The sequence below is a fragment of the Leiobunum rupestre genome, chromosome 3 (assembly GCF_980474605.1).
Source record: "Leiobunum rupestre chromosome 3, qqLeiRupe1.1.hap1, whole genome shotgun sequence".
NCBI classification, from domain to species: domain Eukaryota; kingdom Metazoa; phylum Arthropoda; class Arachnida; order Opiliones; family Sclerosomatidae; genus Leiobunum; species Leiobunum rupestre.
This window is the reverse complement of record NC_143386.1, coordinates 26,966,717-26,977,886: the sequence shown is the minus strand read 5'-3', so window position 1 is coordinate 26,977,886 and position 11,170 is coordinate 26,966,717.

The window sequence follows — 11,170 nt, the reverse complement described above, 5'->3', positions numbered from 1 at the left end:
TCAAGCTGAACGTTTCTGTTTTAACAATTACATAATTGAATTATATTTTTCTTATTAGGCTGAACCTTCCTCTAGTGCTTAAAATAATAATTAACGAGATATAAGGTCCTAACTAAAGGGTAGTTTGAGCGCTTGCCCAACTTGTTTAGCTCCGGGGGTCCAAATTAAAACGTAATAACTTAATTAATTTTAAATTTAAAATTGTCAAAACTATTTTAAGCACTAAACAAGAGGCTGTTCTACACTTAAATATACATTTTATAAGTTAAAATACAAAATTACAAGAGTTCAGCTTGAAATAGCGCGAAAGTAGACAATGGCCACTGTAGTCTTCCCCCTTAAGCGCTTAAAGAGCAACAGAATCGCTTGAATTTTGAGGGTTGGGCTACATAACGTGTTCGGGAATAAAAAGCGTTGCCTGGGTCCCTTGAACGGAAGGCGAGTAGCCAGAATTTTTCAAATGATTCTGAGAACCTTTAGGTTTGAGTACGTTTTACACTAAAGGGATTGTAGTTTTAAAGAAAACGAAAACACTTTTTTGTTTCGGTTGAAAAGTTATTTTATTAGGGCTAAGTATAAGTAATTGGAGTAATTTTTAACTCAGAGTTTCAGTGGACCGAAACAGTGTAAGTAATATTTGCTTTTGCAACAGAGAAGTGAATACTGCTCAGTGATAAAGATGAATGCCTTAAAGTCTGCTTGTAAAAATGTCCTCGACGCGAAACAAAAAAAAGGTAGGCGTGGTGTTAACGATAAATTTAAGCGACGACGAACGCGATGGGGTAATTACCTGAAATATATCTTTGAAAAGATACGAGTTTACAACATAAAGGTATTCTTCAATATCAGGACTGTTGAAAACATCTTGAATTGTGTCAACGTATTTCAATGTATTAGTCGCCAACTCGCCCTTCATATTACATAAGTAACATTTTTGCAAAATCAAATCGGCACCCAAGAGCCAACCGCACAGAAGTAGTCTCCATGGGGCGCTGCGACAGTGCAGCGCTCCAACGAAATCTATGTTATGTAAATCGATAAAATAAATTGAGCTAATAATAATTCTTAAGGCTTATTCACACTATCCAGCTGACAAGCTGACCGATTTTTGTCTGACCGACAAGTCCAGTAATGTGAATGCTTCACCTGTTAAGATTTTGGTCGGGGAAGCTACCGACTTTGAATCGGGAAGAGAGGCGATTAAAATCAGGCAAACTAGCTAGTCAGGTGGCAGCAGCCAATAGAAACTGAGAAAAAGTGACGTCAATGCGATCACGTGTGAAATCGCAGTGAGCGGACGACGTTAAATTTAGGTTTTTTTTTTATAAACTTTTCGACGTATTGATCCTTGTGTGGAGAAAGTTTGATAGTAAAAGAAACCTTAAGTTTTATAACTATTTCTTTCCCTTTTTAATTAAACATAATTAATCTAATTGTTCGTTATTTTTTCACCCTTTGTTTATTTACGATCAAACCAATACCAAATAAAGCAATTTTTTTTTCATCAGACTCCATATTTACTCTCACTCAAAACAATAAATTTAAACAGCCACAATATTGAGCCAAAGCCAACATTCCCAAATCAGAAAAACAAGCAGACAGCTTCTACCTAAATTTCCTTTATCTGATTGGTTAATGATATTTAAACGACCTCATGCGTCTAACGTTCGATCTAAACTACCCGACAAAACGCATCCAACACCAAGCTGACGAGTTGGATAGTATGAACGCGAAAGCTGACCTGACTAGTCAGACAGACATAGTCAGGTGACTAAAGTTGGATAGTGTGAATGCGGCTTTATCCAAACATGGAACACTTTGGAAAAGTTCGCCGGGTGCGCTTGACTGACGGAGCAACGACACCAGTCGATTACTGAGGTAACTATAAATAACGCGTCGGCGTACAATCGGACGATCTGGAGGGAAAATAGGCGCCGTATTCGATAACGTACCGCACTTGCTATTTTAAGGGAAACAAAAAGTTCCTTATATTCGGTAAATACCGTTTTTTACTGCCGAAAAACTTCAAAAAGTTAAGTTTTTGGTAGTTCTGAAATATATTTTCTGGCTGGTTATTACCGTTATCAGATTCCTAGGTCTTGGTTTAACCCAGCAACGGCACCGATTCTTAGGCATTAAAAACTTAGTATTTACTAAACTTGAATGTTTACGATGAAATATGTAAACCTGAATATAACGAAACATTTACATACTTCATATTTCTAAATTAAACGATATTGCGTTACAAAACGTGGAAATATTACGGATAATAAGCCTTAACCAAAACGCAAGCTAGAGCTAAGGCCAAACGCTCACTGCTCTTCGTAACGTCTCCGTCCTAGGTTCCACAAGCCTTTGATTCGTAACGGAGACAAGGCCTTGTGGAAGGCAGGACGGATACGAAACGGAGAGCCAGTGGGCGCCTAGCCTAAGGCTAATTTACGGCGCTTAGACGTGTGGTTATTTCACGGAGCGTTGTACATTTTAGTTCCCCCTTTAGTATCATTCAGCTGCGTTAAAACTATATAAAGGAGAGAGGTAAAAAACGGGAAATGTGCCGTCTCTCAAAAATTGCAAAAGATGCCCTTATTTACTCCTAGTCCTAGTATAGTAACTAGTTCATTTTAATTTGTACTTGAAACGACCATACAATGCAGCAAAACCAGGGAGTTGTTTTATTTTTTAATAATCAGCTAGGCTAATACCCAAGGCCCCACCTTAGGCCTAAGTCATCAAGCGACTCTTAATTCAGGTGGCCGGGTTACATTGCGTAGGAGAGTGGTGGCAAGCCCTTCATGCCACGCGAGCCAACAGCTCCCTACACTAACTATTACTGTTAACCTCAACGATTTTTAAGCAAGTGGAAACCCAAAAGCTCGGGGAAAACCCCTTAAACCAGTGTGGAGAGAACTTGCAAAATCAACGCAGAAGGAGTCGTTCCGAGTTTTCACCCAGTGCCGCAAGCTGCGATTAAACCTGGCTCATCTTGCTGCGAGGCGAAAGTGCTAACCACTCCGCCAACCTCATTCATTTACCAGTCTCAAGGTTGTAATAAAAGTGGCGTCGAGTCAGTGTCGTAGTTAAAAGTTCTTCTTCGGCAGAGTCAGCCTATATTAATTATCAGATAGGGTCCAAAAAAGGGGTTCAACTTTAAAAAATACAAGTTTCGCCCAAGAGCCTGGGAAAGTCCATCTTTGTCAACCTTCATCCAACCTTTAAAGGGATTGCTCTTGGAACAGCTTTCTGGGGAAATTTGAAGCCCAGTGTAAAACGTTACTTGTTCCAGGATTGGCCAGAAGGTGCGAGTAGAAGAAGAAGAGGCTTTCCGCTATGGACCTGCTCCAAATGCGATTCTTATTTGACTTCCCTCCTCCGAAAATGAAGACCGCGATCATCGCGATTGAAAAGAAAGAAAGCAAGAGTAAATAACAATTGGCCTGATCCAGGGCTTGATGCGGCAGATGGAGGTAATCGTTACTAGCCGATTGTTCGTCCAAACAACTGTAGACGTGAAAGGCAAACGAATCAAAAGGTTGAGTGGTCGTTATCCCGCGATTCCTTAGTGTATTCTCTAACATGTTTCTTGTCACAGGCATCACTTGAATATCGATAACCTTTAAAGCAATACAAATTCACATTGTTAATATAACACCCGCATAACGACTCTTCTCTGTACCCATTACTGAGCTTAAACTTACACCGTCGACGACTTTCTTTGGATATATATTGGATGCAGTACCTTTCTTTCGTTCGTAAACTAATCTGAAATGCTATTTATTTAATTTTTAAATAGGCTTGCTAAATCAGAAGAAAGTAATTTATGTTATCGGAATTAAGTTAAGAACACAAAAAATCTTACCTTATATTGGCTAAATATGAGAACACAAAATCCATAATTGACGTTGTCGGCTTTCTCTTCATATAGATATCAAAATATCGAAGTTCATTCTTTAAATTCGAGACATATTCAAAAAAATAAAATCGTATTTCAGTTCGACAATATAACCTTTAATTTCACAAATTTACAAATATGCACGTTAATCCTAAATTTATTTTACATTGTAAAATAAATTATGAAAAAAGCCCAACCTGTGTAAGGTATAATATCATCTACCTCGCGATCGCTGATATAATTTGAACCTAATATGTTAATTTTTCCAAGCTAAAATATGTTCACTATTTTAAACCTTAATAGCTTCTACGTTTCGAGCTGCTTCACAACTTTAATTACTCTAAAGAGTTGTGGAAAATATAATAAAAGTATAAATATAAATTTTCCAAACTCGATAATTTTTTGTGTTTTAAAGTTTGCATGTATACATTTAACCATTTATTCTGAAACTTTTCAAATATTATAAAACTAATGAGACATTTTACGAGCAATGAGCCTAAGGGTCCTACCTTTGAAATTGATTTTAGCCAAAAATCATCGTGTTTAAGTATAACATTTCTGGATCTGTTCATATCTGAAAGCTGAAAAATGTATGCCGTTTTCATGAAAAAAAAACAGAGAGTAGGCGAAGGAAATTTAACCTGTTTTAGCCGTGTAAATCTGATAATGCTTAAAAGGTTTTTGTTCAAACTTTGAAAATTTAAATCATAAAAATAATTATATCTTTATTTAAAGAAGAATTATGTAAGCTACAAGTTCCCAATACAGGTTTTCAAGATGGTGACGTAACAATTAGTTTGGAACCAAGCCAAAGATAGTGATGGTGTGACTAAAACTGGCTGTAGCCAAAGTTTTATTTTCTATGATTGATATTTTGAGATTGTCTCAAATATTAACTCGCTAAAAGGAAGTGAAGCTCCTTAGTTTTAGAGGAGCCTATGAACTTTGCCTACCATCATTACACGTCGTCGTTTGTAGGTTTAGTATACTTCTTAGGACAATTTTTTGGATTCTAGCACTTCAAACACACACCAGGCCAAATTGATTGATTTGGAATAACATGCAAATAATTGTCCTCCAATACAGAGTGTCTTTTTGCTCGGAAAGGGAGTGTTTTATAAAAATATAAGTAGAGTTTTGAAATTTTCAGGGTTTGAAAACATTATTAAAGTTACCTTTTAAACAACCTTAAGTTTATCTCTCCACGAATGAATATAGCTATCGGATGAGAAGACGTGTCCACGACCAATGGAGTGTTACAAACTGAAGGCGTGTTAATTTTAGAAAAGTTTAACTAACTTATCCTTTGATGTTAGTTTGGTTTTGGTGGAAATACCAACTATTTGCTTTTAAATATTTGATCGATTATAATTTATTAGAACTATGTAATATAAATATTTTTCTTTCTAGTGACGTCTATTTGCTTTTTGTCAAACACTTCATTTTTAAACTGTCAAACATATTTTCCCAGTACTTCAATTTGGTTATGTTTATCACGAAAATAAAACATTAAATACTTTCTTTATTTTTATGTATTTAAAGTATAACAAATATGCTTTTATAAAAACACCTTTAAACTCGTCGATCAGCTCGTCTGTTATATTTTGTACTATGGACTGTTATTGTCCCTCGCAGGCCAAAATTTACCTATCATCGGGAGACTTTGCCCGTGGGCGTATTAACTAATGGACACGCACCCAACAATATTCCGCCATATTCAGAGCATCCGCCTAAATACGTAGGCCCGTTCCAATCCCTACCAGTAGTTTATTTTTTAATATAATTATAATAAATATTACAAATGTTATTGCTTTAAACAAATTTACAATATCAATAGTACAAATAACCAACTTTAGAACAAAAAAGTTATTAACTTCACAAAGCAACAAAAATGAGAAATAAAAATTCTTAATAAACAATTATTAGAACACTCACGAAACGTAAAATATGTACGTGCGAGAAACAATTTTCAAGACCGAAACCCACCCATTGTATTATAGGTCTTAAACAATCAAATATAAGAGAGAAGGGTGTCTATCTGGTGAATGAGAATTTCATTCTCAATCACCAGAAGGGTGTCTATCTGGTGAATGAGAATTTCATTCTCAATCACCAGATAGACACAAAGCTGTAGCTTGGCTCCAGCCGTTCACCCGCGCCTCTCCCGTTCCTCCCCCACCCGCGCCTCTCTCTCTCTCAATCACCAGAATTTCTAATCACCAGAATTTCTAATCACCAGATTCTCCCGTTCACGGGTTGCTTTCCCCCAACCCCCCATTCACTGGATACTTTATCTCTCGTTCACCAGCTCCTTTCCCCCATTGCTTTCACCCCTTCTAATCACCAGTTGCTTTCCCCAATCCCCATTCTCCAGAATTAGTTTTCCTCGCGCGGATATCTGGAGATTAGATTTTTACCCGTTTGCTTATCGCTTCAGAACCCCTTAATTTCTAATCTCTAGGCAATAAAAACAAGAAATATACATTTCCAATTTTATTTTACTTTTAATTACATGATTGCGTAAAACAGGTTCTAATATTAGACCGACAATATAAATAACGCGTTTAAATCGCATTTTATCAATATAAAAAAAATTAACTCGATCTTCGTAAGGAATATGTACAATTTCATTTAATGGGCTGAAACGAACTACCTTCTGCAAGTGCGGTTTGTATAAATAATTTTATTAAAAGTTCTACCTCACCACGTCTGACCGGAATAGATATGAAATCGTCATCCTCCAGTGCCGTTGCCCTTGGTGGTGCCGGGATCTCCCATTCTTGCGAAAGGTACTTTTTTTCCGTTGGTGAATTATCCCTCGACGGACAGTGTGGAAAGAATCTAGCATGTTCCCATTCTGGTACGTCTCCTGATTCCCATCCTTCTAATACGCCATGGCACTTGTAACATCGTACTTCATCGCCCCGCTGAATATAGTAGAATCCAGCCTTCGCTAGTTGTTCCTTAGTAACGTGGGGGTTTCTCCAGTGACGAAAAGTTTCAAGTCGATACGCTTCGATGTCCATACTGTAAACTGATAGTTTCTATAAGCTATTGTCAACATTCTTAAGCCTAATTGGTTAAGCCTAAATTTCAATAAATGTTTTTTCTATTTATTTTGGTTAGACTCTAAGACTATTTGACTAGAATCTAAGTCTATTTACTTCAATTTAAACAAGGCCTAATTTCCTACTACAGTAAAATAATAAAGTCACTTACTTTTACGGAAATCCTTAAGCCTTTGCCTGTAAATAGAGTCGAGAAGGCGGGGTACGGAGCGCGAAAATCTACGTGTCTCTTCTCGATGAGGTCCAGGAACTAAAAGAACGCTGAGTCGTATATCTAGAGATCAAATAACACTCGAAACTTCAAGTAAATCCTGATTTCTCATTGGCTGAAACCAATTGACGTCACGGGAGAATGTAAAATGTAACCAAAAATAGAGGTTACTGCTCATCGGTTAGCGATAAAAAATTCGTCACGTGTTAAATTAGGCAAATTAGAATAGCTGAAAATACATTGCGCTTACTTCGCACTAATTTACTTCTGATACAACTTTGATAAAAATTAATCCTGTTTCGGGGGGGGGAACCCCAGGAGGAAATCTTAGAGACTATTAACTCGGTAGAATACACTATTTTAGCAATTGCAATTGCATATAATCCTTGTTATTGTAATGTTTGATATATACTGAAATGATTATTGTTGGATAGGAAAATAAAAGAATCGTGATAAATGTTAATTTTTTTATTATAAAATAATTGGGACGATGAGTAGTATCCTACTGGAATGTATTTCGCCCTCATCGTCCCAATATAATTGATGTTCCCAGACTTGAAGAAGCTTCCTGGGCTCTCCAACCTCAAAGCTAACAGAACAATACATAAAATTTTAACTTTAGTACAGTATAAATAATTCGTGAAATTTAATTTATTACCTTATTCTAATCTCAAATTTAATAGAATCATCGCTCGCACTTTGTATTAATATCCCCTTAATTTCTTCAATTCTACATGAAGAAAATTAAAATCTAAAATTTTTGTTCTAAAAGTTATTTAAATCTTAAAATAATATTTACCTCATTTTTGATTTCGATTTAGTTTTTGCTCCAAGCAAAGAAAAAGGTTGGAATAATTTGTTCTAATTGATTTACTCCCTTTTTATACCATTTTCCATCCCCACCAATTCCTAGCCCCTATATCCTATCTCCTTCTTTTCCGTGATGAAATCTAAGTTAGTGATTGATTGTGGAATCTATTCAGTGTGTAAATAAGTGGGTAAAGTCGGTAAATTTTTCCATTGGTTAAATAGTGTTCGTAGATAATTAATTTCGTGAGACTGGGAATTTCCACCATCTTCCTCTTAGCGTACGTCACGAGAAGATGGTTTAGGTTCGTGCAAAGTCTAACAAATTTACAGATAAGAGTCCGCATTGTAGTACGTTCTTGCATCGGACTGGTTGACTTAACGAAATTCTGGAAAAAAAGGGTAAGCGATTTTCAATAAAGAGTCTTTTTTTGTTACGTTTTTTAAAGTATTTATTAAGAGTGAAAAAAGTTACATAGGAAAAATTGTTTACAATTGTTTTTTTCGCGTACATGAGTTTATATTATTAAATAAAATGGTAGAGTCAAATTTCAATCTTTTTTATCATTACAAGACCCAAAGCTAACTAAATCCCTGTTAAATTATCTAAGGCAATGTTTTTTTTCACCAATCTTATTTTGCGTGTACTAAAGATATTTTGTTAATGACGGGTAGAAAACATATTTCAATGGTTCAAGACGGTAACAGATTTCAATGACTTTTAGAAAGTACTTTAAATAGAACGTACAGGAATAATGCAATAATATATTTCTACCAATGTTTTGTTTTGTTTTCATGCTAGATTGCGTAAACCACCCACGTTGTCCTAACTAGTTTACCAATACTTTCTGATTCTATTTTAATTTTTTTGTTTTTGGATGGTTTATTTTATTCGAAAGTAAATGGTTTGGCGCTCATAGAAGCACTCGCATGTTTTCGAGAGAGGTCGGGTCATATCTCTAAAAGATACCAGATAGCGTGGGAATATATTGTTTTATCCTCTGGAACCGGATTTTTTCCAGTCAGTCACCATACCTCTCTCTCTAGCTAATGGATTCGCTAAATTCGATGTGATGATTTTTCTAGCATGATTTGCGAAAGATAAAAATATCTTGCTGTCGTTTTTTTCCCAATTTTTGGAAAACTTTTGGTAGTACGTTTTTGTACTCTGTCCTTTAGTTCTATGCAAAATATACATTACGCAATATTCGCCGCAAACGTTACTAGTTAGTCCTTGCAATCGTCTTTTGCTAAATGTCCACGTCTTACACATTGAATTTAAATATTTTCTGATTGTGGGTAAAAATGGTGGAAGCCCCATTGAATCAAAATAGAATCCCCGTTTTCGGCCATCGACGTAGACGCAAATCCAATGAGAACCTGTTTCTCCCCTTTTATCAAAATTAATGATAAGCGATTGCGGATATTTCACCATGGGTTTTAAATTATCTGAAGAATAAACGCCTAAAAAGTTCGGTGTTTTATACAGTGCCTGAGATAAGTCCACGTTTGTCGTAGTCATTTTAATAGTCTCGAATAATGTTCCTATTTTTATCTATCTGTAAACAAGATTGAAATTCAGCGTACACGATAACGACCGTAGAATCTTTTAAAGGGGTACCAAATCCTAAATCTAAACGTAGTTGCCCTCTCTTTACGGGGTTCCAAAACGTGACGTCACTGGCCGAATTGTCGGGGGTTAAATCAAAAGCATATAGGGCAAAGCCTAGAGGAAAGTGAGCCAACGCGATGTGATTTCCCTCGTCTTGGTAGAGTATCCCAGATCCCGAGAATAGCGAATGATAGGCTAGCGTAAATTGTTTACTATTAAAATTAGGGGTCAACGCTTTCGAAGGGATTTGTTCGTTATCAACGTATAGAGCCAGATAATTTAGGTCGAAATTTTCAAAATTATAAGGATTAGACTTAACGGAGCCCTTATACGCTTTGTTGGTGGCTAAACCAATAATGACTCTGTTGGGCATCGGACCTAAGAATATATTGTCAAAACTATCGTTCTGAATAGAACTAGCTAATGTTTTAACTTTAATTTCAGTACGAGTAAAGGGATATTTGGCATTGCTACGTAATAATCCTTGCTGATGGGCTAATAAAATTTTAGGCATAATTTTAACTTTACGTACAATTAGAGCAGCGTCTATAAATTCGACTTTATACGCGTCGACAGTGTCGCTAAAAAGGGTAAAATTATCGCTATTTCTAGTGAGTGAAACCTTAAGTTGTACGCCATTAATTAAATATTTGTTGAAATTAAAAATGTCACAAAAAATGTTCCCGTAAAGTTCAATTTCTTTTGATTCAGCAGCTAGAACCTGACGTTTTATGAATCCGGCGTTTGTTATCAGATCCATACTTCCAGCCGTGTCATCGTACCATCCAGATGTCGCAAGGTGAGTGTTTTTTGCATCGTAATCAAAGTTGAGCAAGGTTTCGATATAGGCCCTATAGGGGTAATTTGAGGCCGATGGTGAAACCGTCGTATCATTGAGTTTCACTTCGCATTGTTTGAATAGCGAATGCAGAGAATTGTTCACGAGCGAAACGTTAGACCCGGCATCCAAGTTGTCACCGTTGGTTTTGACGATTTTTACTTTACAATATATCATTGTCATTGCCAAATCTGTGTAAGAGTCTCCCGTACCCGGTACCACGAATTCGATGATAGAACTGCTGTCGATAGATGAAATTGGCTTACACCATACCGTTTGACCTTTTTCAACGCTGAGTTGAGTTGGTAGTTCGTTGAAAATATTTAATTCGCTTTTAAGTACCTCCAATTTTAGAGAGCAAAAATATCGCGAACCGTACGCGTGAACTTGCGGCGTTTAACTGAACTCTTTTTCTTCTTCTTCAATGCTTTCTTAGTAGTTTTTCTTCTCTTGCGACGACCCGAACCTTCTTGCGCTGTCATTTCGTCCACAGTTTCTGTCATTCGTTTATTGGCTGACGTTTTTAAGTCCTGACCTTGCAAGACGTCTCCGAGTACTTTCTTTCCTGTAGAAAGGGCCCTTTTTCCCACGTATTTGGCAGACTGTTTTAGGAATGGGAATACAAACCTAGCTAGCCCAGAAAAAAAGCTACCAATTCCGTGTCCTTTTTGTCCCGCAAACCCAGAGAAATAAGGTAAATCTACACCGCCCCCCGCCTGATTTAAATAATATTGCATGTAGG